We start from the raw sequence: 27,907 nt of genomic DNA on the forward strand, positions 1-27,907 counted from the left end.
AAGTGTGAATCCACAAGGCAATAATATGTCTACAGTTTGGGGGTTTTCAACACTTTGAGGCTTCGGGAGACAGTGAGCTGAGACAGGTTTTTGTAACTGCTGTGGTCACTGGAATAACTACAAGAGATTTCAAGAGGGTGAATTCATAGTATCTACAGGTAAAAATCACAAGTTGCCAGGCTCCAGATCAAAGATTCTTGCACTGCCACACCAGACATTCTAGAGCTGCAATTTTTATGATGTGAGAAGGATGTATTGTATTTACCTGAATCTGACTGGTTTTCCCCCAAGTTTTTTGATACTAGAAATTGGGAAATTGTCTTCATTTCAGAGTCCTGTTCCTTATGAGCAAATGCAGGTTTAACCTGTATTTAACCTCTTCTTTTTAAGGGGGTCATCTTAAGTTCAGAGCATAGCTTTTCAGAGAGAGAGAGAGAGAGAGAGAGAGAGAGAGAACTTGGCAAGATCCATGGCAATTAGGACTGCCACCCCATTTAAAAAATCTTGTTGATTAACCACATGGAACTGGACTTTAGTCTATTAGCCAATTGATTAAATTTTACACATGTAAAAATATAGTTCTGAAGCAAAAAACATTGATTTTAGACGACACATATCTCATAGCAGGTAGTGTATGAGAAGAGTAAGTCTCTTCTGTGAGAGGTAGAGTTGTCAACTCTGGTTGAAGCTGTCCCTAGAGATTCCCCCTCCCCGTATTTTTCAAATTGCCATTCAAATCTCCAGTTTTCAGTCTTTCCCGGAGAATGATGGAAATTCTTGGAAACTCCAGTACAATCCTGAAGACAAAAAGGAGCGAAAGCCCTCTTTTAAGACGATGCTTGCCATAGAGTTGTTTTTTTAAAAAAGTTTATTTTAAAATAATTGGTTTAAAATAAATAAATAAATAAATAACCCAGATTGGCTGTTGCATTAATCGGGGCACCTTTTTTTGTTATTAATAAAAGGGGAGTTATTCGAACCACCAAGCCGATTAATCAGTTAAATTGTACCGCCCTAATGGTGACCTGCCTTTTAAAACCTTTTCCTTCTCTAGAAGGTTATTACGGAGTACCAGAGATGCAGGAACAAGACAGCAACACTTTGCTCCACGAGAATCTCTGCCCTGGCGTGACACTATATCCTACCCACCCTCTGCAAACGCAACTTGTGATCCTAGCTGTTCTCCTCCTAAAGATGATCCATTGGTTAAATCGACAGAGCTACGATTCCTAGAGGGGTCCGCAAAATCTGGAAGGAACTGTTCAGGCCATCTTCCAGTCCTTTCCTCCTCGCTTCCCCACCCCTCTCTTCCGGTGAGAAATATCTCTTTTGGAACTCTTATCTTGCAGCCTTGGCCATAATAGAGAAAAGAAGAGGAAGGCTGCATATTGCAAAAGGGTGCAAAGCGGTGATTTCAGGGACTTGTCGGTTCATGCAAGAAAGAGAAATCCCGCAGTGTTTGGAGGCAGTAAAAAAGCAGGAGGAGATAAGACCAAGGACTGGCAGAACGGATTTCTCATAGTAAGAGGCTCTCCGAAGAAGCCTCGCTCCGGATCAAACTCAGGTGTATGACTACCTCTGCAGCTCTCATCCCGGCAGTATTCCGCCTTCCGGATTCCGTCCAGATCGGAAGCAGAGCAGGGTAATAAAAGAGTCAGCGCAGGGCGCATGCTTAACTCAGATTAGTTATTCCACATAAAACTGGCTTGAATTGTAATCCTATGAATAATTAGTCAGAAGTAAGCCCCAGTGATCGGAATAGGATCTACACGCAAGTAAGTACGCATAGGGCTGCAGCCTTAGATTGCTGTGTAGCTGGTAGTCACTGGTAGTTCATGGGACTTGGGGGTGGAGATACTACTAGGCAGGGCAGGTGTTGGGTGGAGCTAATTGTGGGCGACAGCTGAGGAGGAGCCAGGACTAGGTGGGTGCCTTAGCAATAACTGGCAAAGTGTAGATGTGTAGCTATCAAGTGGGATCAAAATACAAACACACACACAAGCACACAAATCTCAATTGCTCATCAGCAGAGATACAGAGAAATATGGAAAACATCAGTGGCTTTGTAGTGCTTAAAAGGGCTACAGTAGTGTGTAGATTTGTATCTAACACGGCAGGATCAAAACACAAGCACACACAGGAAAAGAACTGTACAAGCCACAAGCAAAGTACAGACCAGCTACAAAAGGCTGCTTCTGTGGAGAGTAAATGCATTCTGACGTCACCAGGGCAGATCTGTCTGCCTGATTATTTCAAAAATGAATACTAATAATAACAACAAGAAAGAAATCTGAGCCAGAGTAGTACAGTGGTTAGTGTGCTGGACTAGACTGGGGAAATCCAAGTTCAAATCCCCATTCAGCCATGAAACTTACTGGGTGACTCTTGGATAGTCACTTATCTCTCAGCATAACCTTCTTCATAGGTCTGTTAGGAGGATAAATGTAAGCATGTGCACCACTCTGGGCTTCTTGGAAGAAGCACAGGCTATACATGTAGAAGTGAATAAATCTATATAAGTCACAGGTAAAGCAGACACCAGCTGCAAAAGTGGAGAACAAATTCATTCTGAAGTTACAAGGCCAGTTCTGCCTGCCTCTTTCAAAAATGTATACATAAATAATAGAAAAATCACAGGTTTCTCCAGTGATGCTTGCTGCAGCTATGAACATCTCCTGTAACTTAGAGGATACCATGGGAAGCAAAGATGCATGGGAGACACCTCTCCCTGCTCCATGCCTGCTGAACACCTGGGTACCACTCTCTGCCCACCTTGCAAGCAGAGAGGTTGCATTCCTCCCCTTTAAGCAAACACAAACAAAGAAGCCAGCAAAAGATCAGGCTTCCAAACAGCCAGCCAGCCTACCTGCTCTCTAACCAAAATAGTGATTGAATTATTCTGAGTAGCTAAAAGAAAAAGACTTTCCCACCCTCTAGGCACTCTGATTGGCTGCCTGAGGAGTCAATGAGCCTAGTCCCTCCCTGATTGGTTTATAGGGCAGTTCTAGGAGTGCACACTTTGCAAAAACAAAAGTGAGCATGCTTATTGGCTCCTGTATTATTAATATTTTAAAATATCTGAGGCTTTTCATTTGTTCTTTGAAGTTGGTGCTACTGTTGCCCACCTCACAATTTTTAAAGCAGCTGCAGGCAAGAGCAGCAGGGAACAACAAAGGGAGGCAGTAGGGACACAAAATGGAGACAGAGACAACATGGCTGACTGAGAAATTTAAGTTGAGCCCACTTTGCCCATTGATAAGATCTGCCCCTGGATTGAGTCAGACTATCTAGCTCAAGATTGTCTGCTCTGACTAGCAGCAGTTCTCTTCGAGACCTGCCAGAGAAAGCCATTCAACTGGAGATGCTGGGGATTGAATTTGAGACCCTCTGCGTGCACAGCATGTGCACTGCCACTGGGCTATGGGCCTGCTTTGCAACCGGGATGGTGAAATGTAGTTTTTTGAGCCAATTTAAACCATGAGGAACTGTCTTATGCCGAATCAGCCCATTGGTCTATCTAGCCTAATGCTTGTACTCTTGAGAGACAGCACCATTTCAAGGCTTTTTGGCTCTTCTACCCAAAAATTAAAGCTGCATCTTTATATGTGCAAAACTCATGTTCTACCATTCATACCAGAGGTAAGCAGAGAACTGTGGTGTTAGCAACTGATCTGGTTTCCTTAATCCCAGAATAGGGCAGCTCAGAATGTTCCTGAGGATTGTGCAGCCCTTGGGGACACATTTTTGGGTGGAACACTGGACTTGGTGCAGTAAGCTGGGAAGTTCTGTCAGGCTGCTCTCTTGCTGCATCAGTACATCCTTGCTCTGTATGTCAGCCACCGTCTGTTGTGCTATCTATTAGTTGTTCTCATCAGAAAATCATATTGGACTGGGAAGATGCTCAACAGATTGCCTAGTCCTGCCTCACGTCCTAAGCCATGAAACATCCCTAATACGTGCATTTCCCACCCTATCGTCAAAACGTGCAAGAAAGAAGCTACCATAACCTTTTGAGGCGGCTTGTTTTATTGCTGAACGTGTCCATCTGTGTGAACATGTCTGCCTGGCACTCAAATGGCTGTGACAACATGAGATGACTTGGATGGTGACTGAAATTATCATCACAGTTTAAGCACCATGGACAGGGGTTACCTGTCTCATGACATTGCCCTAGATATTATATGTTTTTCACTGGAGGCAGCAGTTCATTGAGTGGCAAGTTTATCAAGTGATAGTATATATGAAGAAATCACCCTCACATGATGTGAGATGCTAAGTGCAAAATCTACTTTTTTAAAAGACCAAATGCTCAATTGGTGCCAATGCAAGCAAGGAGGATTTGTGTTAAGTACTGACCAGAAATGTATTCTGGTTCAAACACATTGTTAGGGAGATGCTTTGGAATGAAGAAATAAAATTTCTTATGAGTTAAGGAAGGTGTGTGCAGAAGACTATGTCTCCAGGGCTGAAAGCCAAGAGTCATCACAGTTTTATTTAGTTTCAATATTTATATCCCACCTGTTGTCAAATGATCCTAAAAACAACTTATAACCGATTTCAGTAATATACCAGAGAGAGAGAGAGCTTCCATTCTGCAGTTACAGAGAGCAGCTTGAGCAGAATGTTCTTTCTGGGGTGGGGAGTAAGGTATCTGCAGCTGCTTTTGTTCTGGCCAATAGTTGGGGCCAGGCTGGTCTCACCCTTGCCATGATGTTCTTCCTGGGAGGCAGGGGGTGCAACCTTCCAGTGTCAGCCCGAGAGTACTTTCCTTTCATTCTGCAGGCCAAGGCAACTGGAAATTGAGCAGAGAGCAATGTGTTCTTTCAGGGAGGGAAAAGCCAAGCCAACCACCGCCCCAGTAGTTCAGAACCACTGTATATTTCATTGGGTGCCATCTAGTTCTAATTAGAAGATGGCCTGGCCTTCCAGGGTTTTTAAATTGTTGTAAATGGATTTAACATTGTAACCTGGTTTTTCAGGGTTTCAAAACTGTTTTGAATGTTTTAACTGTTACTCTTTTATGGTGTTTTACAACCTCTGTTTTTAACTGCTAATTGGTTTTAATTGTTTTGTTTTAATGTAACACATCCTGAGCTATTTTGGAAGGGTGGTATAGAAATCGAATAAATAAATAAAAAATTTATGTGAAAAGTAAGCTTTTCACAGTACATCAGTAAAATACATACTTCCTTCAAATTCCCCTTCGTTACCTCAGCTTCCATAGATAGCATATTATGCCTTTCCCCATTTTGAGAAAGGACTTTCAAGTCTGATTATAGTTGACTCATATAAGATAAATTTAATACTTTTTGAGGCTCTTCTCACGATCAATGAGAAGAGCCTGGATGGGGTTTGTGGGGAGAGCGGGCTAAGCCGCAGACGAGCAGTCAGTCTGCTCCAGGCGGCCGAACCGGCCGCCCACATGACTGCTTGCTCTGTTACGGAGCCGGCAGGGGCTGGGGGGATTGGGGGCCGCGTGGCCCCCGGAAGCTCCAGCATGCCCTGTGCGAGCGCGTAGCGCATGCTGGAGAGGCCCCCTGCCGGGAGGCTGCTTTTGAGCCTCCTGGTTGTGGGTCTACTCATGAGTTGCCGCGCTGCGGCGATACACAGTTGGAAAAAAAGGGTTTGTGGAGCACTCGCTCCGCAAACCTGGTTTAAGCACCGGGGTAGTTTAGCGGGTTACCTCTGCTAGCCCGATTTTCTCCCATCGTGTGAATAGCCTCATTGTTTCTGCACCTCTCCTAAGAATTAGTTTCTCATAGTGACAGTGGCTGTGTTGACGTTTTGAAGAAATTGTTCACATTTCTACCCAAATCCTGTGAGTAGCTTTTTTGCCTAGTGTGCATCTCTTTGCCCTTATGACATCTTGAATTTCGCTTGCAGCTCTGGGAATAAAAATGAACAAGCAGGACCCAACAGGACCCAAAATAGAAGAGAGGTCAGAGGAAGGTGGAAGAGACCCTCCTGTCAATCCAGTTGGAATTGCTGAGGAAGTTTTGACTGAGGCAGGCCCACCAGAAGCTAAACAGGTGCCAGATGAGGAGATTGCACAAAAGGCTCAACAGGTACCTGATGAGGCAGCTCCTCAAGAGTCTCGCCAGGCATCTGATGAGGGGAGTCAACAGCACAAAGAATCCCAGCAGCAGGATTTTCAGAAGATAGTGAAGTCCCGGAGGAAGCCACTGGTGCCAACTCGATGGGACAGTACCAAAACCTTTCAGACTTCATTCAAGAGAATCGCTGATGCCATCCACTGGCCTAGGGAGAGGCTGAACCAGACTCTGCCAGACCTCAGTGGAGAAGCCATTCAAGCTTTTGGAAGCCTGGGCTCCTCTGAGCAAATGAAGGAAGAGCTCCGGGATGAGGACACTGTGAATCTGGAGATCTGGCGCCGGCAGTTCCGGCACTTCTGCTACCTGGAGGCTGAGGGCCCCCGAGAAGTTTGCAGCCAGCTCCAAGACCTTTGCTATCGATGGCTGCAGCCAGAGAAACACACAAAAGAGCAGATCCTGGAGCTGCTGGTCTTGGAGCAGTTCTTGGCCATACTGCCCCAGGAAATGCAGATCTGGGTCAGAAGGCGGGGACCAGAGACCTGTGCCCAGGCAGTAACCTTGGCAGAGGTTTTCTCATTGAAGCTGCAAGAGAATGAGAAGTGGGACCAGCAGGTAAGATAGTTTTTCATGGAAATCCTGCGAAGTCTAGTGACAGTGCCTGCGCTTGTGGGAATGTGTAGACCTGGAGGCCATGTATACATTTTCCAAAGATGCTCTTATTTTCTAGATGACTGACTAGGTTTGTACTCAGTTCCATTTCCTGCCTTTCTGTTCACAGTGGGGCTCTTAGCTGGAACAGGGGCTGCTCTTTTTAGGGGTGGAGTGACAGAATTTGATTTGGATCTGGGATGGTTGTCCTCCCAAACCTGTCACTATGATCTAAATTGTGTCCCTACCTTTTTAATTCAGGTGCCAGGGCCATTTGAAAATGTGGCTGTTCATTTCTCTAAGGCAGACCCCTTGAAGATGCAGCTGTACATGGTGACCCTGCAAAAGGGTGAAAAGATAGCCAGCTTGCTGGGTAAGGAATAACTATGTCCCTGAATAATGTTACAGTGTTCTTAGGGGATATGATGGAACCGTGTCAAATCCCATAGGAAAAGTCTTGGGGAAATGATCAGTGTGCCACCATGCTTGGGCATCACTAACAGAGGCCCAACTCAAGAACAGCCTGTGATGTTTGCTCAGTTTTGCATCTATGCCACTGAATCTTTATAATCAGTGCTGAAAACTTCTCACAGTGCTGAAAACTTCTCACAGGATCAACAGCAGACATTATACCTCTTGCTCTCCATGACCAAGCACTGCAAGTTTAGTCTCTATTGCCTGGATTAAAGCCAGAGTGGCATGTACCTAGAAATCTGATAATGCCCAGGGTATGCCTAAAGGTGTGAAATAAACTCACTGTCTCACCCGCAGGCTTCAAAAGGAAAGTTAAGAAATCAAGTGGCACTGGCTGGGGGACTGCATTGCTTTAAACCAGGGCTGCACAGCTTTGGTCCTCCTGCAGATGTTGGACTACAACTCCCATCATTCTTGACTATGGGCCACTGTAGCTGAGGATGATGAGAGCTGTAGTCCAAAAACAGCTGGAGAGCCAAAGTTGTGGAGCCCTGGTTTTAGACCAGGGTTGGATGATTGCCAGCTTGGAGCCATCTGATCGTCTGCCATCCTTCAAAGAGATGTGAAGCCCATTGGTACTGGTAACCCTAGCCAGCAGCAAACCTATCTTTTACCTGCTGGCTTTCACCAACAGGAAATGAACACATGAAGCTTCCCCATACTGCCTTTCTAAATTGTGTCCTTACTTTCTGAGTCTAGCTTCGAGGGCCATTTGATATATGATACATTTGATATTGTCTGCTGGCAGCAGCTCCCCCGAGCAAGGGCTCTTCCCTAGCTCTGTTGCCTGAGATCCTTTCAGATAGGAAGCGTGAGGAATGAACCTGAAACTTTCTGCATGCAAAGCTTGTATCCTGCCACTGAGCTGCAGCTCCTTCCTGTAAATTCATGGTGTGCTTGTCTGTTGACTCCAGCAGGTGATGGCCAAGTGAGTGAAAACGAGGAGGAGATACTTCGGCTGGGAAGACCAGAGCACAACAGGCTGTCCCAGGAAAGAGCTCAAAGCAATGCTTTGCTGTTTCCTGAGATAGAAGGGATGCCTGGAAGTCAGATGGCAGCTGCAGAGAAGGTCTTCCCATTTCCTGAGATGGAAGAGGCATCTGGAAGTCAGCAGGCACCAGAGAGGTACCCGGGAAGCCACACAGAACAGACCATGAAAAAAGCTTCTCTTTGTGAAGGGGAGAATGAAAGCACTTTGCATGAGCAACTGGAGATGGGGAAGAGAAAAAAGACAGGTGAGGATGGTGGGAAAAGCTCCAGCCAGAGCACCGACCCTCTTAAAAACTTCAATGTTCAGGCAGGAAAAAAGCCATACAGGTGCTCATACTGTGGGAAAATCTTCAACCATGCCTCAGCCCATTTGGTCCATGAGCGGATCCACACGGGAGAGAAACCATATAATTGCTTGGAATGTGGACAGAGCTTCAGTCGGAGATCGCACCTTACGAGACACCACAGGATCCACACAGGAGAGAAGCCACACACATGCTCCAAGTGTGGGAAGAACTTCAGTCGGAGGTCACACCTTATTGAACACGAGAGAACTCATACAGGAGAGAAGCCGTTTGCATGTCCCATCTGTGGGAAAAGCTTCAATTATCGCTCACTCCTTAAAGAACATGCAAGGATCCACACAGGAGAGAAGCCATACAAATGTTCCAACTGTGGGAAAAGCTTCAATAGGAGAGAGAGCTTTATAATCCATGAGAGAACGCACACAGGAGAGAAACCTTATGAGTGCCTTGACTGTGGGAAAAGATTCAGTCAGAGATCAAACATTACTGCCCATGAAAGAACCCACATGGGAGAGGGAAAGTATAAGTGCTCAGAATGTGGGAAAAGCTTCTGCAATTCCACCAGTCTCATTAAACATCAGAAAATCCACACAGAAGAACAACCATAGTAAACATTCTAGCTCCAGCTGTAGAAAAACCTCTTGTTAGTTATTTGATTTTCTCAAAAGTAAGAACCATGCACGGGGGAGTGGGAGCATGGTATGATCCTCCCAGGACTGTAGTACTTCAGATTGTGGGCAGGAGTTTATGCAACTGAGTACTCCCCCGTGTGGGGGCAGGAACCTTAAGGCATATAGAAAGTTAGAATTTCAGAAACAGAAGTTCTAGCCTTGTCTCTTCTTTGATATGCTTAATATTCATCAGCAAGATTAAAAATATATATATATATCCAGGGCAATTCAAACATGCAGATTCCCCACCTGCATTGTGAAATGGTACAGTCCCAAGCTATCTGGTACCTTTGTTTGTTTCCTCCCTGCTCATTTTAATCAACTTTTAAGACAACTTACAAAGAAAGTCCTATTAATACTTGACTGGGGGGAGGTTTCTGTCTGAGCTCAACCCATGCTATATATGAGAAGAAAAACACAGGAGTGAAACTGCTCAAATTTGAATTGTCAGTGATGGTCATTAAAGCCCCAAACTAGAGAAATAATCTCTAAACAACTTAACCCAATTCAGAAGCTCTTGTGTCCAGGTGTGTCCCACTGTCCGGTATAGATCTACCTGCTTAAGCCATTCTGTACCCTACAGTGTGGAGCCCAGGCTGCACTTCCTGATTGCAGCTGATGGATCATGGCCTTGGATAGGTCCAGACCCTTCAGTGCTACTCACAGTGTATTCTGGCCACCAAAGAATATGGCACAGTTGCTGAACATAGCTTGAACTGACTTGGTATTTCCTCCGCCTTTCCAAATATGCACTAGAAAAAATAGCAAAGAGTGTATACAGGTACTTGGAAATTCTTTAGTTCATACATAACACATTTCCACTAGGTTGTATGCTACAAATGTGTTTTGTTTTATTTCTGGTGTTGCAGTCTCTGAGTGTTCATGTTTCATAATGCCCACACACCTTGGGTTCTGGGAATAGTAGATCCTTGCTCCTCCATTTCTAACTGGGTTGTTGAGATTCAGAGGCAAGATGCAACAGAGGGAGAGAGGTATGCCTTCATGTCCTGCTTATGGGCTTCCCAAGGGCATCTGGTGGGCCAATGGGGAAAACAAGAACTGGACTAAATACACCTTGACCTGATCCAGCTGGACTCTTCATATGTTCTTAACTGCATGTTTGTGACAGGCAGCCATGATACTGACATCCATGTTTTGCGCATGTGATCACATTTCCCCTCCTCTCCTTCCCTTTAGCGCCCAGAATTTTTAGTTTCTTCTAACCTGCTTTATTTACTCTCTCTGTCAGGGCTCCTATTGGTACTTAAAAAGGTAATGATCCAGAATGGGGAAGAAAGCACTTCAGCTGAAAAAGCAGAATGGCCAACATATACAGTGCAATGTTATGCACACAGTGGAGCACAAAGCTTGCACAGATGCACAAGAGCACTGTTGCACAAGTAGTGTAAACAGAGTTGTGCAGCAGTGAGGCCATGATATATAACAGCCTCATTGTCGCACAACTCTGTGCTGTCTTTACGCTTGTGCAACAGCGCTCTGCGCCACTGTTCAAACTTCACATTCCACTATGTGCATGACATTGTGCAGTATGTTAGTCATTGTGATGTCCTGTTGAGTAAAAGGGTAGGGGTGTGTGTGCTGCATCTAAGATTTTGCCTTCTGAAATGGTACTTAACATTTCCACACCACCCAGAGACATGAGTTTTGGAGAGTATACAAATGTGCTAAATAAATAAATGATAAAATACCCACCCCAGTACCTGAGCACAAAATCACATCCTAATGAAATAATTAAAGAAAGAGAGTGTGAGTCAGGATGGCAGAAAGTAATGACACAGTTAGTTTTCATCTTATATAAGCATTGGATGGTGGTGAACAATATAGACCAAGGGAGGATGGAGTTCTGTGTTCCAAATATGTTGGTCCTGCCCTCTTCTCACCCTCTCCCTATCTCACTGATATTTCCTGGCACAATGTATGCTAATAAAATATCTTTTGGGGCTGAATAAACTGGGGGAGTGTTTGTTGTCTGAGACACCAGAACAAGAGACCCTTTGCTCTCTTCTGCCCATCGCCAAGCTGAACAGATTTCTAAAGGTCAGCTTTAAGTAAGGCAGTGTTGTGTAGTAGGGATGTGCACAGAACCGGTTTGGAGGCCCTTTATGGGCCTCCAAACTGGTTCAAATGGCAATTCCACTGGTTCAAAGGCGAGAGGTTTGACATTAAGGGCAGGGGAGGGTGCACTTACCCTTCCCTCCGCTTTCCCCTGCCAGTGCTCCATTGCAAACCGGTCTGGCAGGGCGGCAGCGTACCTCCCTGCCGCCCCATCCACTCCTCGGAATGGAAGTAAGCGGAAGTACCCAGCACACATGCGCATGTCAGGCACATGTGCATGCATGCGCGCTGGGTACTTCTGCTTTCTTCCAGTTTGAGGAGCAGACGGGGCAACAGGGAGGTACGCTGCCACCCCGCCGGACCGGTTTGCAATGGAGCGCTGGCAGGAGGGAAGTGGAGGGAGGAGTAAGTGTACCCTCCCCCACCCTTAAAGTCACCCCCCCGCCCGCCTTTTAACTTTCCCTGCCCGGTTCTGTGCACATCCCTCTGAGGGCCCTGACAGGTCAAAAGAGAGCATTCAATTGTGCCTAGAAATAAACTGTGCAGCCTAATCCCACACCGTGGAAGCAAGCCTGTGTTCAGTGGGACATACCCCAAGGGCAGCATGCAGAGAAGTGCAGCCTTCTTAGTAGCCGGATTGGGACCAATCTCTTTCTATTGTGTGCTTTTAACCCTGTAAACTGCCCTGAGTCAGCTAAGCCACGTGGCCACAGAAAGCAAGATGCCTGTTTGTCCTGTAATGTTGCTATTGTGAGCAATAAACAGAAAATAATCACAACAGATGCTGTTAAAAAATACACTGCTTTTTTCACATTTTAACTTTGCATATATCCAAAGATGAGCCTTTGAACCTCGCTGAAGCTTGTCCTGCTATCCTGAAATCTGAAATGGTGTCCCACTTCATCAACTCTCATTCTAAACTACCTCACAGGCTTGTGGTGATAGAAGAGGGGAATATGTATGCCACCCTAAACTCCTTAGAGGAATAGTGAGCTAAAAAAAACTGTAGTGACAGTAAGATCACACAAGTGTTGCCTTTGCCAGGTGCACACATGTTGGGAACCTGCTGCTAACTACTACTTCTGTGCACCCAGCAAAGCATTCACTTGGTTTTCCCCTAGGAAGGAAAAGTGTGTATGATGTGTCCCTCAGTAGCTGCCGACTGCACACATGCACATCTGTGACTGCAGGAGCAGAACTTTCAGGCAGGGTTGAGCCTTTCCTAAAAATAAAAAAGAGTAAAAACTAAGGCTGATATCCTGATTCCACCACTGCAACCACCAGAGAAGAACTGGTGTTTTTGCTTCAACTCACTCATTCCTGGCTCAGGGATGGGGGCCAATTTTAACAACTTCCCCTTCCGCAGAAAGCACTTTGTGCCACCCAAAAATATGTCCCTGATGATTGCACAGCCGTCAGGGGGTATATTTCCAGATGACACAGAGGGCTTCTGGGGAAAGGGCAGGTCATTAAAATTCACACACTAGCAGCAGTGCAGTGTTGGTCTGGAACTCTTCAGAGGTACTGCTGCTACACCTGTGCTTCTCGTGTTGCATCGGTGCTTGTTGGGATGTCAGCCTTAGTACATAATGGAGCCCTACTAGAATGGATTAAAGGTCCACCTAGTCAGCATCCTGGTTCCAACAGTGGCCATCCAGATGTCTCTAGGAAGTCCGCAAGCAGGACATATGAAGGCTATAGCCCTCTTCTGCTTTGCTCTCCTGCAAATGTTCCATAATGACTGATTGCTGTTATGAAATGAGGGTTACAGATTTGCCAAAATTTAATCAATGTTCCACTACCTTGCCAGAATAAAAGGATGTAAATACAATAAAATGTATTTTGTTTCCTTACTTTCTGTAGGATTTTTTTTTTTTTTAAACATCAGCATGGTAGGCTTAAGGGGACACTGCATATCCTCAGAGACCATGTGCCCGTAGGTTGATTTTTGAAAAACAGAAGCTAGTATCCAATTCCTTCATAAAGAGATAGCAAGCTGCACATGTTCAAAGACACTGAGACGGGTCTCACGATCCAAGAGACCCGCCTGGGGAGGGTGAGCAGGGAGAGCAGGCTTAACCCGCTCTCCCTGCACACAAGCAGAGTGGCAGCCCTGGGTGGCCAGATCAGCCGCCCACACGACTGCCAGCTCTGTGACGGAGCTGGTGGGGGCTGGGAGGATTGGGGGCCACATGGCCCCCAGAAGCTCCAGTATGCCCTGCACAAGCACGCAGGGCATACTGGAGAGACCCAGGAGGCTGCTTTTAAGCCTCCCAGCTGGGGGTCTCCTCATGAGGAGTCGCACCACAGCTACTCGTGATTTCAAAAACCGGGTTTGCGGAGGACTTGATCTGCAAACCAGGTTTAAGGGGCAGGCTATTTAAGTGGGCTAGCTGCTTGTAAGCCACCGGGCTCACCTGCAAGCCCGGTGGTTTACACGAACGGCAAAAATCGGGCTAGGCTCTCCTAGCCTGATTTTTGCTGCTCGTGGGAATAGCCCCACTGTGTTCATAACTCCTTTTTAAAATCCCTGGGTAGGGATTAAGGTACTGTGCACATTCTCAGAGCACTCAAGGTGTCCTAAATTGGAAGTTTGAATTATTCCAAAGAGAAGTTGGATCCTCTTCCCAAGCAATGCTTTTGCACCTCTGAGAAAGCAAAGCCTGGTGGGATGAGCATTAAGATAATTCCTTAACACAGATCCCAGAATGGAAGAGGCAGGCTACTACTATCAACTAGGTTGCCCTTCCTTTTGATAAAAGTAAGTGACAAAGAAAACAACAGCAAACCATTAAAAAGCATGTGGACTGGTCTATCTCTAATTTATTTTTTAAAATATGTCAATAATATTTTACCCCTCACAGATTACCTATACAGTAATCTATTCCACTGCCCAAGACATCTGTTGGAAGTTTTTCACACCTGGCTTTTAGTTCGCATCTCCTCCGGAATGGAGGTCTCAGTGCATTCACAAATTGGACAAATTTACCCAGAAGTCCCTGCGAGCTGTTGGGGAGCACTTCACACACAATTCAGTTTTTTCATTGCATGTTAAGAGTGTAGCCTGATTTATATCCAGGTTTTAAAAATACACTTTTTGCATTGGTTTGGGGGGGGCAACTTTGAATTTGCAGTAAAGCCTCGTAGTAAACCAGCAGTGAAGCCTGCTGTCTGGGAAAGCTCCTGGAGATATTTGGCATCTAATGCTTTTGTCCAATGTTTTTGGAGAGGAGAGCTGGTCTCGTGGTAGCAAGCATGACTTGTCCCCTTAGCTAAGCAGGGTCCACCCTGGTTGCATATGAATGGGAGACTTGATGTGTGAGCACTGCAAGATATTCCCCTCAGGGGATGAAGCCGCTCTGGGAAGAGCAGAAGGTTCCAAGTTCCCTCCCTGGCAGCATCTCCAAGATAGGGCTGAGAGAGATTCCTGCCTGCAACGTTGGAGAAGCCGCTGCCAGTCTGTGAAGACAATACTGAGCTAGATAGACCAATGGTCTGACTCAGTATATGGCAGTTTCCTATGTTCCTAACCATTTCCAATGCTGCAGTTTATCCAGTGCTGCTGGGGCTCCTTTAAGGGAAATGAAACCATGGCAAGTCTCAGTGCCATCTTGGAAGGCACTCACAGAGCTCTGGAAAATGTAGCCCATTCAAGTGATTCCCCCAGAGATTTCCCCAAGTTCCATCCCTGGCTTCTCCAAGACAGGGCTGAGAGATTCCTGCCTGCAACCTTGGAGAAGCTGCTGCCGGTCTGTGAAGACAATACTGAGCTAGAGAGACCGATGGTCTGACTCAGTGTATGGCAGCTTCCTGTGTTCCTGTGTCTATGCATATTTTGGTTGGGCCCTTTTATTCTTATTTTTGGGAAAGAATATTTACAGTCATTTACAAAATTACAGGAGTACCTTATGCTTCCTGATCCTAAGCAAATAAACTTTATTTTAAGAAGGTCACTGAGACAGTAGACTTTAGGCTTTGATACAGAAAATGGCTTGTTCTTGAGGGCAGGACTAAAACCAAAGGATTGACATGGGAAAGAACAGATTTAAGATAGACATTAGGAATAACTTCCAGAGTATCTGCTGGCAGTGCAACACTTTGCTTTGTCAGTGGTGGGTTCTCATGTGCTAGAGGTTTTCCAAGGCTGGACAGCCATATGTCAGAGATGCTGGAGCAGATGCTTGCACTGAGAAGGTTGGACTGAAAGACCTCAAAAATCTCTTCCACTTCTAAAATTTGATTATTTTATTCGATTATTAGCCCCTGCTAACTTGGCAAAGAGGCACCTTTTAACGCGGTGATTCTCTTTATTTGGCAGTGGGAGAGTAACTGGCCCTATCCACCCCAGCACAGCATCCCTCCAGTGGCTGTTGCTGGTGTCTATCTTAAGTTTCTTTTTAGTTTGTGAGCCCTTTGGGGACAGGGATCCATCTTATTTGTTTGTTATTTCTCTGTGTAAACTGCCCTGAGCCATTTTTGGAAGGGCAGTATAGAAATCGAATAAATAAATAAATAAATATTTTTGAGACTGTAGACTTTGACCCAGTGTGGTGCTAACTGCATTACTTACTTCTCAAAGAGCTTATAAAAGTATTGAAAATGGGCTCTGTTTGGAACAATTTTCAGAAAACCTTCAATCTTATGTCTTTGGTTTTAATATCCATTTTTGCTTAATCCCAAAATAAAAATTATTAAAAAGCATGGGAATCCATCTTTTTCCAGAAGGAAGGAAAGAACTGAACAAAATCATAACCAGCTGTACAACAAAAGGGCAACGTCTATAGCAAACGCCTGCAATTTCTGAATTTAACAGAATCTAGTATCAGCCCATCTGATCCTATTCCTACAGAATAATGTCATGCATCTAAGCACCTAAGCATTTGTCATGCATATAAGCATATAAGCATAATGTCGTGCATAATGCAGCTAAGCATTTAATAATAATAATGCATCTAATCTAATCTAATAATTTATCTAAGCATAATATTGAGCATCTAAGCATTTAAGCATTTTTCTGCTAAAGCAGAAAAACAAAGCTATCCAGCTTCCACAATATGATCCACATTTTCAAGGAGAACATCAGGAACCGCTTTGAAGTTCTGAACCTCATTGATAGGAAACCAGAGGAACTGTGGAATTAAATCAAAGAAGTTGTTAAGGATGAATGTGAAAAGAGATTGCCAAAGACCAAGAAACAGAAGTAAGCAAAATGGATGTCAGAACAGAAGGTGGAAAATGCTAGGAAGAGGAGAGAAGCCGAAGTCAAGAAAGATAAAGACCTCAGGAAGGAACTTAATAGGGAATTTCAGAAAGCTGTTAGAAGCGACAAGGAGCAATAATACAAAGACATCTGTAAAGACCTTGAGGATGGAAATAGACATGGAAAAACAAGGCAAGTAGTCCAAAAGAGGTGTCCAAAGTATGATAGTTTGAGCCTGGTCATTTGTGCGAGTGAAAATTCTGGATTGCTTTGTTCTGTGATCCATTTGTTTGTTTTCCTGGCTATGGTATCCTCAAAAGTCTTCACCAGCCCCTAAGTCAAAAGCATCAATATTTGTTCTATCCTGCATCTTCAAAGTCCAGCTTTTGCATCCATAGAATGTCAGGGGGGAAACCATTGTCCGAACAATTCTAATCTTTGTAGGTATAGGCATCACGGCATCACCACTTCAGTGTCTTCATGATCAATTCTGAGGCTGTTTGCTGTAGCTGGTTTCATTAGTTTAGTTTTCTTTACACTTAGTTGTAGTCCCATTTTTTTCACTGTGCTTGTTGACTTTCATTACTAGAATTATTCATTATTCATTATTATTATTCATTATTATTAGAATTATTCATTACTATAATTATAATTACTATTATAATGCTCTTATACAAATCTATGGTGCAGCCACATTTGGAGTACGGCGTACAGTTCTGGTCACCGTATCTTAAGGAGGACATTGTAGAACTGGAAAAGGTGTAGAAGAGGGCAACCAAGATGATCGGGGGCCTGGAGCACCTTCCTTATAAGGCAAGGCTACAGCATCTGGGCTCTTGATCTTGGAAAAGAGGCGACTATGAGCAGACATGATCGAGGTGTATAAAATGATGCATGGAGTAGAGAGAGCAGACATGGATAAATTTTTCTCCCTCTCTTACAACACTAGAACCAGGGGTCATCCTACAAAACTGAAGGGCAGGAAATCTAGGACCAGCAAAAGGAAGTACTTTTTCACACAGTGAATAATTAATTTATGGAATTCTCTGCCATGGGATGGGGTACTGGCTACTAGCTTGGATGGCTTTAAAAGGGGCTTAGACAAATTAATGGAGGTCTATCAGTGGCTACTAGACTGGTGGCTATAGGCCACCTCCAGCCTCAGAGGCACGATGCCTCTCAATACCAAATGCCGGGGAGCAACAGCAGGAGAGAGAGCATGCCCTCACCTCTTGCCTGTGGGCTTCTCAGGGGCATTTGGTGGGCCACTGTGTGAAACAGGATGCAAGAACAGATAGGCTTTGGGCCTGATCCAGCAGGGCTGTTCTTATGTTCTTAAGGGATTGGCTGCTCAAAGGTCCTGGGGTGTTCTGCTGGCTGGCACTTGAATGATAATACCTTCTGATGTGGTAGGACACCAGTACCATAATCCTATGCTGGTGGTCTATTTGATTTGATACATTATTCCTAGAGGCATACGAAGCTGCTTTATACCACATAAGAGGTCCTTCTAGCCCACTAGCCCAGCAATGCAGCGATTTTCATCTCAGTAGACTGTCCCAAACTACTAGGATCAGATCGAAATGTAAATGAATATTGTTTGTTAGCTTTTAAACACGGTGTTATTTAAAACTGAGTTCTTCAATGCTTTGATTCAGAATCTTTTATGTTTAGATATGGAATGGAAGCAGATTTATTGATTTAGCTGTATGGCCCGTCCATCCTGACGGTTAGAGGGTTAGAAAAAGCACTCGAAAAAAACAGGGGCGGGGCAAAAATAGAAGGGGTAAAGTGCATTTCTGGGTGTGACTCACTTCTTAGTTTTCTGAAACAGAAATGGGGGGGGGGGGCGGGGAGGTGCAGAGCGGGGGACTACCCTTGATTCCTGAAAAGCCCTTGCGGGCAGCTTCGTTCCCGGTTCAGAGTTGTAGGAGCACGGCTCAGAAATGAAAAAGGACCGGAAGGGGCTGGATTAGCAAGCAGATAGAGTGGGCGTGCGTGGGTAGCAAGGCGGACGAATCCGATCCGAGGTGGGCCGATAAAAGAACAAAAGGACCACAGCCTGGGCACTGTTTCTGGGGTTTTGTTTTGTTTTTTATTTATTTATGCACGCATTCGTTTGTGTAGTGAGTAGCTTTAGTGCTAGAAAGCAAATCGCGAAGTTGCAGCAGCTTCAGCTTCGCATCCCCTGTGTGATCTGGGCCTAAGCAATCGCTGATGATCAAAGGGGTAGACGTCCATTCCAGATTTCCCCTTCCAGCCCGACCGAAGTGGGGACTGTGACTGTCGTAGACTGGAATCGGTTCGGGGCGCTGCAGCCATTAACTCCTCAGTAGCCGGACATTCCAGGTAATAATTTTGAATTGGATTCGGGGAGATGATCAAGGATTTGAGGGTGGGTCTTTAATGTGACGTACAGAAAGGAAATAATAGGAACTGTATTAGTTTATAATGTAAACTCTCTGCTAGCAGCCCTGCCAGGCTTTTTCAGCCTTGGTTTGTATTAAGGATTAGATTGCAGTCCTATGCAATGTCTATGGGAGCAAGTTCCATTCATCTGACTGCATACATACTCTTACTTCCGAGTGTGTATGGAGAAAATCGTACCCTCAAATCGTAGCCTCAAAATCTGCTCTCAAGGTCAGGGCTCAGAGTTTCAACATGAGAGAGAGAGAGAGAGAGAACGATGAGCAAGTGTGTCTTTCAGATGTGCAAAGTACCTTTCCTACAGTACTGCTAAAGAATGGAACTGCCACAAGGAATAACCAAAATTAGTGGACCCGGGCGCAGAGCAACTGCGCCTCTAGTTGAACCCAGCCGTCCCCCCCACCACCACATGCTGCCGCTGTCGCACCCCGGAGGGCCAGGGCCAGGCAGTCCCGCCGCCACCTCCCTCCACCTTGCCGTCCGCTGCCTGTCTTCCTGGTGTCCTCTCGCCCTCCTCCTCAGGGCGGCGGGGCTTTGCCCTTGCCGCCCTAACCGGCTCCTGGCGCGCGCTCCTCAGGATTTGGGAGACTTTCACGTTCCCACGTAGCTGTGAAACTTGTTGGGTAAACTTGGGCTAGTCTCTCTCTCTCTCTCTCTCTCTCTCTCTCTCTCTCTCTAATGTACCTTTCAGAATTGTCGTGAGGATGGGCATGTATGGCATCCTAAGGTGAATAAAAATGCAATCAATAAAAGGCATTTCCTTGGAATTGAACCCTATCAAAATGAATAGGGGGGAAATATTCCCAAAGAAAAATGTTTCAGATTGCCATATAAGTGAAAGATAAACTCATTGCAGAGAAGCAGAGTGCAAGTGTGCCCTACAGCCTCATTCTAAATATGCCTACTTGGAAGGGGGCGACTCTAGCTAGGTCATGTCGCTTGTCAGAAATACATTCAAAGTGAAAAGGTCTCCCATATGCAGTGAGATAGATGTTGACATGAGGGCATAGATGTTGCCCACATGTCAAAATAGATGTGGGTCAGTCACATGTCAAAATGTGACTGACCCTTTTAACATGCATGTTGAGGTCGTCGTAGGACTGTACTGTGCATTCCTCCTGAAAGTTTACATAGGAACATGCCTTCTACCAAGTCAGACCCTTGGCCCATCTAGCTCAGTACGGCCCACAATGACTGGCAGTGGCTCTCCAGGGTTTCAGGCAGGAGTCTTTCCCAGCCCTATCTGGAGATGCCAGGGGTTGAACCTGGGAACTTCTGTGTAAAAAGCAGATGCTTTACTCTAGAGCACCTTTCTTATGAGGCAAGGCTACAACACCCGGGGCTTTTTAGTTTAGAAAAAAGACGACTGGGGGAGATGATAGAGGTCTTTAAAATCATGCATGGTGTGGAGAAAGTGGATAGAGAGAAATTCTTCTCCCTCTCACATAACACTAGAACCAGGGGTCATCCCATGAAATCGATTGCCAGGAAATCTAGGACCAACAAACGGAAGTAAATTTTCACACAACGCATCATCAACTTGTGGAATTCTCTACCACAAGATATGGTGACAGCCAACAACCTGGATGGCTTTAAGAGGGGGTTGGATAACTTCATGGAGGGGAGGTCTATCAATGGCTACTAGTTGGAGGACTAAAGGCCAGCTCCAGCCTTAAAGGAAGGATGCCTCTGTGTACCAATTGCAGGGGAGTAACAGCAAGAGGGAGGGCATGCCCTCAACTCCTGTCTGTGGCTTCCAGCGGCATCTGGTGGGCCACTGTGTGAAACAGGATGCTGGACTAGATGGGCCTTGGGTCTGATCCAGCAGGGCTGTTCTTATGTACCACAGAGCTAGAGCCCCATTGCTTTTTGAACCAATGCTGTCACACAATGAAGAAATAATGAATGACTAGCGGAACCCGCACAGAGCATCTGTGTGGCGCTTTGGTGCTGGCTGTTTTCCCCTCCCTCTTCCTCTTCCTCCTGCCCCAGTCTCTCCTCTCTTCCCCTTCCCTCCGGCCCCACGCTCTCCAGCCCTCCTCCCCTCCCATTCCTCCCCACACACAGAGCCGCGGCGGGCAGCCAAGAAGGGCCCTGCCGCCGCCGTTTTTTTCTCCCTCCCATCTGCCTGCCGCGGCTTTTCTCTCCCGCACTCCCGCCGCCGCCGCTTTTCTCTCCCCCCACTCCACCCGCCCGCCGCCGCCGCATTTCTTTGCCTGCCACAGCTTTTCTCTCCCCCCCCCCATCCTTGGCCGGCCAGCCGGCTGGCCAGTGGCCACTGCCAGCACTTTCTTCCCCTCCTCCTCACTCCGCCGGAACTCTCACAGCATGTCACGAGAGTTCCGCCGCCAAATCCTGGACACCCACCTACTAAGAGAATTAATTATATAGATGGGACACAATCTTTCCAAATAATATAGCACTCCTATAAACCCTCTTAATAATAAATTTATATAGGGCTTTGTTTGGGTGTTAAAACACTTTACATACATGATCTCGTCAGTCCTTATAACTTTCTGGGTGATGTTGGGTTAGTTACAACACTGAACATATGAAGTTGTGTCAAACTGTTGGTCCAGCTTGTTCAGTGTTGTCTGTCCTTGCTGTCAGGGGCTTTCCAGAGTTTGACCTAGCTGGTGGTGCCGGGGATTGAACCTAGGCCCTTCTTCATGCAAAGCAGGTGCTTGACCACTGAGGTACCACCTCTCCATTTAACTTACCCCTCAAGGTTGTTGTGATAGAAATGGGAACTACGTGTGCCACCCTGAGTTCTTTGGTGGAAAGACAGAACATAAGGTTTGCAGCTTGGGGGTTCTCCTGGACCCAGTGCTGTTCCTAGAACATCAGATGGCAGTGGCTGGGAGCGTGTTTGCTCAGCTTTAGTTGGTACATCAGCTGTGACCCTTCCTTGGGAGGGCTGATCTGGCCTCTGATCTGGCCTCTCTTAGTCATGTCACGTTTGGTCTAGTCCAGCATCCTGTTACACACACTGGCCCACCAGATGCCACAGGGAGCCTACAGCAGGAGTTGAGGGCATGCCCTCTTTCCTGCTGTTACTCCCCTGTAACTGGTACTCAGAGGCATCCTGCCTTTGAGGCTGGAGGTGGCCTATAGCCCTCCAACTAGTAGCCATTGATAGACCTCCCCTCCATGAAGTTATCCAACCCCCTCTTAAAGCCATCCAGGTTGTTGGCTGTCACCACATCTTGTGGCAGAGAATTCCACAAGTTGATTATGCATTGTATGAAAATGTACTTCCATTTGTTGGTCCTAGATTTCCCAGCAATCAATTTCATGGGATGACCCCTGGTTCTAGTGTTACGTGAGAGGGAGAAGAATTTCTCTCTATCCACTTTCTCCACACCATGCATGATTTTGTAGACCTCTATCATGTCTCCGTGCAGTCATATTTTTCTAAACTAAAAACCACCAGAGTTGTAGGCTTATTGGGGCTGCCCGTGAAAAGTATTTAGAAACTACAGATGGTGCAGAATGCAGCTTCCAGATTGATCTCTGGGACTGCTCACAATGCACATGTTACTCCAGTCTTGAAGGCGCTGCAATTGCTGCCAGTCTATTTCCGGGTACAATTTAAGCACTGGTTATTACCTTTTAAAACCCTAAATGGCTTCGGCCCCGGGTAACTTAAGGACTGCCTGATCCCAGCTGAATCTACCCACCGGACTAGATTGGCTGGGAGGGCTCTGCTCCACACACTGACACCTGCAGAGGCCCATTTGTCGAGCAGGCAGAACAGAGACTTTTGTTATTGCCCCCAGGCTGTGGAACCCGCTCTCAGCTGAGACTCACGTAGCTCCCTCTCTTGCCGCCTTTGTGAGGAAAGTGAAGACTGCCCTTCTTATTCAGGCTTTTGTCCAATGAGCTGTCCCTTGCTCTTTTTTCAATTTTTAGCTGTTCTGTTTTTATTAAATAGTCCTTTATCTTGTTAAATGCCCTGGGCAAAGGGTGGTATATAAATATTAAATAAATAAATACATACATACATACATACATAAAATGTTGGCAGTATAACAATCCTTTATGGTAAGTTGAGGAAGGACGGAGGCTGAAAAATAGCTTACCTAAGGCTTACCTAATGAGTTAATGGCTTCCCAGCTCATACGTCTGGGAACTTCCTGGAGTCACACCTCTGCAGACAAAGTTACACCAGTGGTGCAGTAGCAGAAATTGCAGGCATATATTTCTATAGGATTGTGCCCTAGTATGCCAATCTTAGGCACACTTACTTGAAAGTATTTTATTTTTATTTTTTTACATTTTATATCTCGCTCTTCCTCCAAGGAGCCCAAAGTGGTGTACTACAAACTTAGGTTTCTCCTCACAACAACCCTGTGAAGTAGGTTAGGCTGAGAGAGAAGTGACTGGCCCAGAGTCACCCAGCAAGTATCATGGCTGAATGGGGATTTGAACTCGGGTCTCCCCGGTCCTAGCCCAGCACTCTAACATCTAATTCATTGGGATTTCCTTCTGCGTAAACCTCTATAAGACTGAGCTGTACTTGAGTTTTCTTGAATTGTTTTCCTAATAAAATATTTCAGTTCATCTTCTTTTGGCTATTGGAAAATATTTGATAGGTGTATATTTATTTAGCATGTAACATAAAAATAGCATACCTTTTTGAGTATTAAGATAGCTTAATATAAGTCAAATATGCTAAATCAGATCTCCAGTTGATTTAGAGTGTTGGGGAAATGCCCAGGAAAAAAAAAATCTGGAAATTGGTCTTTTAAAAAAAACACCAATAAATACATAAATAAAATATCACTGAACAACATACATGGTATGCCTTGAACATTTTGAAGTGCTATAAAAAATTGAAATTACTAAGGGCTAGAAACCTACTGTCTGTTTGTGTGTGGCTTTTTTTAAAGCTGAGATTCCAAGATTGGCAATACACTTTCCTAGCAGAATGAAGGCCATGTAGAATACAGAGTGTTTTTAAGACTAGTCCCTCCTTAATAGTGGAAATCTGGTTACTCTTGATTAATTTGACTTTCTCCTTACAAACTGTTTGCTTTCCTTCCCTCCCAGTTGTGTCCCCAGTTTTTGCATCAGATATGTGGATTTTCTAGAAAATTCTGAACTGGCAAATTTCTGGGGGAAATTCCCATGCAAACTCCCTTCATTTGCATTAAATTTGCATTAATTTAAAAATAAGTATATTTTCAAATGTTTCTCATGCCCCAATAGATTATCTGCTTTGGCATGTTTGACCTATTTATACAGTTAAAAAAACACCTCCACCATATTAATTTCCCCCTCACTGTTTCTTAAAAGGTTTTTCAGGTAGCCAACTAGAAATTTTAGAAATGGAAACAATTCCACAGAAAAATAAAACATGGGGGAAAGTTCCATAGACAGTTTTCTGCCCCACATTTCTGTTGCTGATGCACAGAATGACATACTGCAAATGTCTCTTTGTTCTAGCAGGTTAGAGATGGTGAAAGAGGAGGAGAATCTGATGAAAGAGGAGGAGGCAATCCCCCAGGAGGAAGAAGATAATCTGGTGGAAGAGGAAGAGGCAATCCCCCAAGAGGAAGAGGAGAATCTGGTGGAAAGGGTGATTTTCCAGGGGGAAGAAGACAATCTGGTGAAAGAGGAGGCGATCCCCCAGGAGGAAGAAGAGAATCTGGTGCAAGTAGTGAAGATTCTCCCGGAGGACTATCCTGAACAAACTGAAGAGGGCGAGTGCCATCCAGAAGAATATGAAATAACTGTTTTCCGTATTCCTGGTGGAGAAGAGCCTTGTGACAGTGAGCCTTATCCTGAAAATCAGCAAGGATACATCCCAAAGAAGAGACAGTGTAAAGCTGTGTTGCGTGAGGGAACTGCGGCCGAACCCAGCAAAACTGTAGTGCAAAAGAAGGTCCAAAAAGGAGGAAGAATCTATAAGTGCCCTGATTGTGGAAAAATCTTCAAACGATGCTCACCTCTTATAAGACACCGAAGAACCCACACTGGGGAGAAACCTTATGTCTGCCGCGAGTGTTTGAAACGCTTCAGTGACAGCTCAGCCCTTGTGAAACACCAAAGAATCCATGCAGGAGAGAAACCTTATACATGTCCTGAGTGTGGGAAGAGCTTCTCCCAGAGCTCAACCCTTATTGCACATCAGAGAATACACACTGGAGAGAAACCATATAAATGCTCTGACTGTGGAAAGAGCTTTAGTGTGAGCTCCAACCTTGTTGCTCATCAAAGAATCCATACAGGAGAGAAGCCCTTTGGATGCCCTGTCTGTTTGAAAGGCTTTCTAGTTAGCTCACATCTCATTAGACATTTGAGAATCCACACAGCAGAAAAACCTTATATTTGCCGAGAATGTGGAGAATGCTTCACTCAGAGCTCCCACCTTGTTGTACATAAGAGAATCCACACTGGAGAAAAACCTTATTTGTGCTCAGAATGTGGGAAGAACTATCGTGGGATCTCCGATTTGATCCAGCACCAGAGGATTCACACAGGAGAGAAACCCTATAAATGCTCAGAGTGTGGAAAATGCTTCAGCCAGAGTTCATGCCTTAAGAAGCATCAGAGAATCCACACTGGAGAGAAACCTTATGCATGCCTTGAATGTGGGAAAAGGTTCAATCGGAACTCGCACCTGACTAGGCACCAGAAAACCCACATGGGGTAATTCCAAGAGAATGGATTTCTGTTGGAACTAGAAGCTCACCTCTTATCACAGCCACTCTGTGAAGTAAATCTAAGTATCTTGATTAGTAAGCCTTTCCCCATCTTCCAGAAGGTCTTTGGTTCCACCACCTTACATCCACATTGCACAAATCTGGAAATAAGGGCTTGGATGAGATAGGAGATGCTGCCAGTATGCTTTCAAAATATTTTTTGATTAATATCTGCTGTCTGAATTTCCTGCTCTCCATCCATTTTGTAACTGGATCCTAGAATCTTCTCTGGATTATCTGTACAATTAAAAAAAAAGTTATTACCAGTTTCAAAATGTCCCATTTCAGACACCTTCAGGTATGTCCACTCCTGAATTTTCCCTACAGACTCTGAATTTTGAGATTTTTCTGATGGCCCTCTGGTTTCTGATTGGTTTTTTCCAACCTCATAGAAAGCTGTGGTAGAAGAGGGAAGAGAAAACAAGTCAACGAGACCTAAGTCTATTAGAGAACAAACTCTACTGAGATGTTGACCTTCTCTCTCTTCTCAATGGTGAGGACTTCTCATTCATTGAATCTGCTCTGTGACTCCATATGGCCACTCTCTACAGAAGACAGAAGGATGCTTGTGAGAACATTCCCTTTACTGTGTTTATAACAGGGCTTGCCATAAGGCAAAAAAGGTGGGATCTGGCTGTAGAATTTTGGCTGCTTGGAGTCTGAATTATAAGCCTGCATCAAATAAGGCATGGTGACTGCCTGGGGATATTCCCAACTTGGTGAGGGGCCAAAGCTCAGACAAGCTCATGCAGAAGGTCCCAAGTTTAATCTGCATCATATCCAGCCAAAAGGATCTAGGCTATTCAAAAGGATCTCCTAGCAGAGTTAGGAGAAATCTCTGCCTGAGGCCTTGGAGAGATGTTGCCAGTCACTGTAGACAATACTGAGCTAGATGAGCCCATGGCTTGACTCTGCATGAGGCCGTTTCATATGTTCAAGTTCCTTGGCATTAGCAGCTACTCTAATTGACTACAGTGGGACATTGAATCCTATGAAGAGGACAAGGTCCTCAGTGTTAGCCAAGAGCTTCTTAGGGTCTTGGTTTTCCAATCCCTAGCATGCATCGTGGGTGCACAATAACACCGAAGCTTGAAAATGTCAAAGTAACTGTTTGTTTTTTGCTTTGGCTTGGTGTTTTTTCTTTCCCCCTCTCCCAGCAGAAACTATTGAAAACTGACAGGAGTGAACAATGGTGGGGTTTTCAAGTAGCGTCAGCACCGTGGCTGAGAGGCTAAGCTATGTATCAGGATCTCACCTCTGTCATGAAATGAGGTGTCCATAGACAAGCCACTCTCCTCTTAGCATCACCCCTCCTCCCCCCAATATGGGGATAATACTGATCTACCTTACAGAATCATCATCATGATTCCAAGAAGATAATATATGTCAAGTGCTTTGAATGTTCTAAAAGTGCTGTATAAATGCTAAGTATTCATTCACCTTGGGTTTGGGGAAATGTTTCAGTCACTTGCATGGGAAAGCATCAGTGGGCACCATGATGGGTTTCGTTTATGCTTTTCTGCTTCTGTGCTTGTGTGCTAAGCATGAGCAGTTGTGGTTCTTGCCTCCCTCTGAAGCAAATGAGAGAACCTGGAGATTCTTGGTGGGGGGGAAGGGTCAGCAGAGGCAGAATGCTGGCTGAAGAAATTGCCAGTTAGGGGTGGTGGCAGGGGAGAGAAACGGGGTGGAGGTGGGGGGTAAAGAAGCTGGCCATAGCCTCGGTCCAAGAGCAGGAAGAGGACTGAGAGGTACCCCTTGAAGAAGTCGTCCCTGCGGAACAGGACTACTGCTTCCATGTTTGAAAACTCTGGGGGAAAGTTTACCTTTTGAAGTGTTTGGACATTTCCTACATCTGTCCTGTTAAACCCCTGCTAAAGTTTACATCAGAACGTTCTCAGTCGGCTGCGGTTAAGATGTACATTCCTACATACTGCATTTTGTTTTCAAAGAGGGCATTTAATTGTTTTCTTTCTTCCAGCATAGGGAAGCAGTGTTGGCTTTCTTGTTAGTTTCTTTCTTTCTTCTGAACACCAAAAAAAGTTATACAGTACTCCCAAAGTATGCATAGAGCCCTATGCTTGCTGGGTTTCTGTGCTTCGGAGTATAATTTTTATAAACCAGACATAAAAATATAATAAATAGTACGCTTTGAGGAAAATATTTTAATTGTGTATCGAAACTTTTTCCCAGGTTTCATCTGCTACTGTATGTTGTACTGTAGATATAGAAAATGTTCTTAACATTTGTTAACCTGCAATGAAGGGGAAAAATAGAATGCTTGAAGGAGATGAGGCTGTTTGAGATTGTATTTAAAGATGGATGCTGACAAACTGAAAAAGTTTGTCAAATGAGCCAG

The 27,907-nt window shown here is 45.1% G+C and overlaps 1 pseudogene; it reads left to right on the forward strand.

Annotated features, from left to right (window-relative positions):
- Positions 1-1,080: 1,080 nt before the first annotated feature.
- LOC128344454 (zinc finger protein 271-like) lies at positions 1,081-27,711 on the forward strand (annotated as a pseudogene).
- Positions 27,712-27,907: the final 196 nt, after the last annotated feature.

This window comes from Hemicordylus capensis, chromosome 2, assembly GCF_027244095.1.
Source record: "Hemicordylus capensis ecotype Gifberg chromosome 2, rHemCap1.1.pri, whole genome shotgun sequence".
NCBI classification, from domain to species: domain Eukaryota; kingdom Metazoa; phylum Chordata; class Lepidosauria; order Squamata; family Cordylidae; genus Hemicordylus; species Hemicordylus capensis.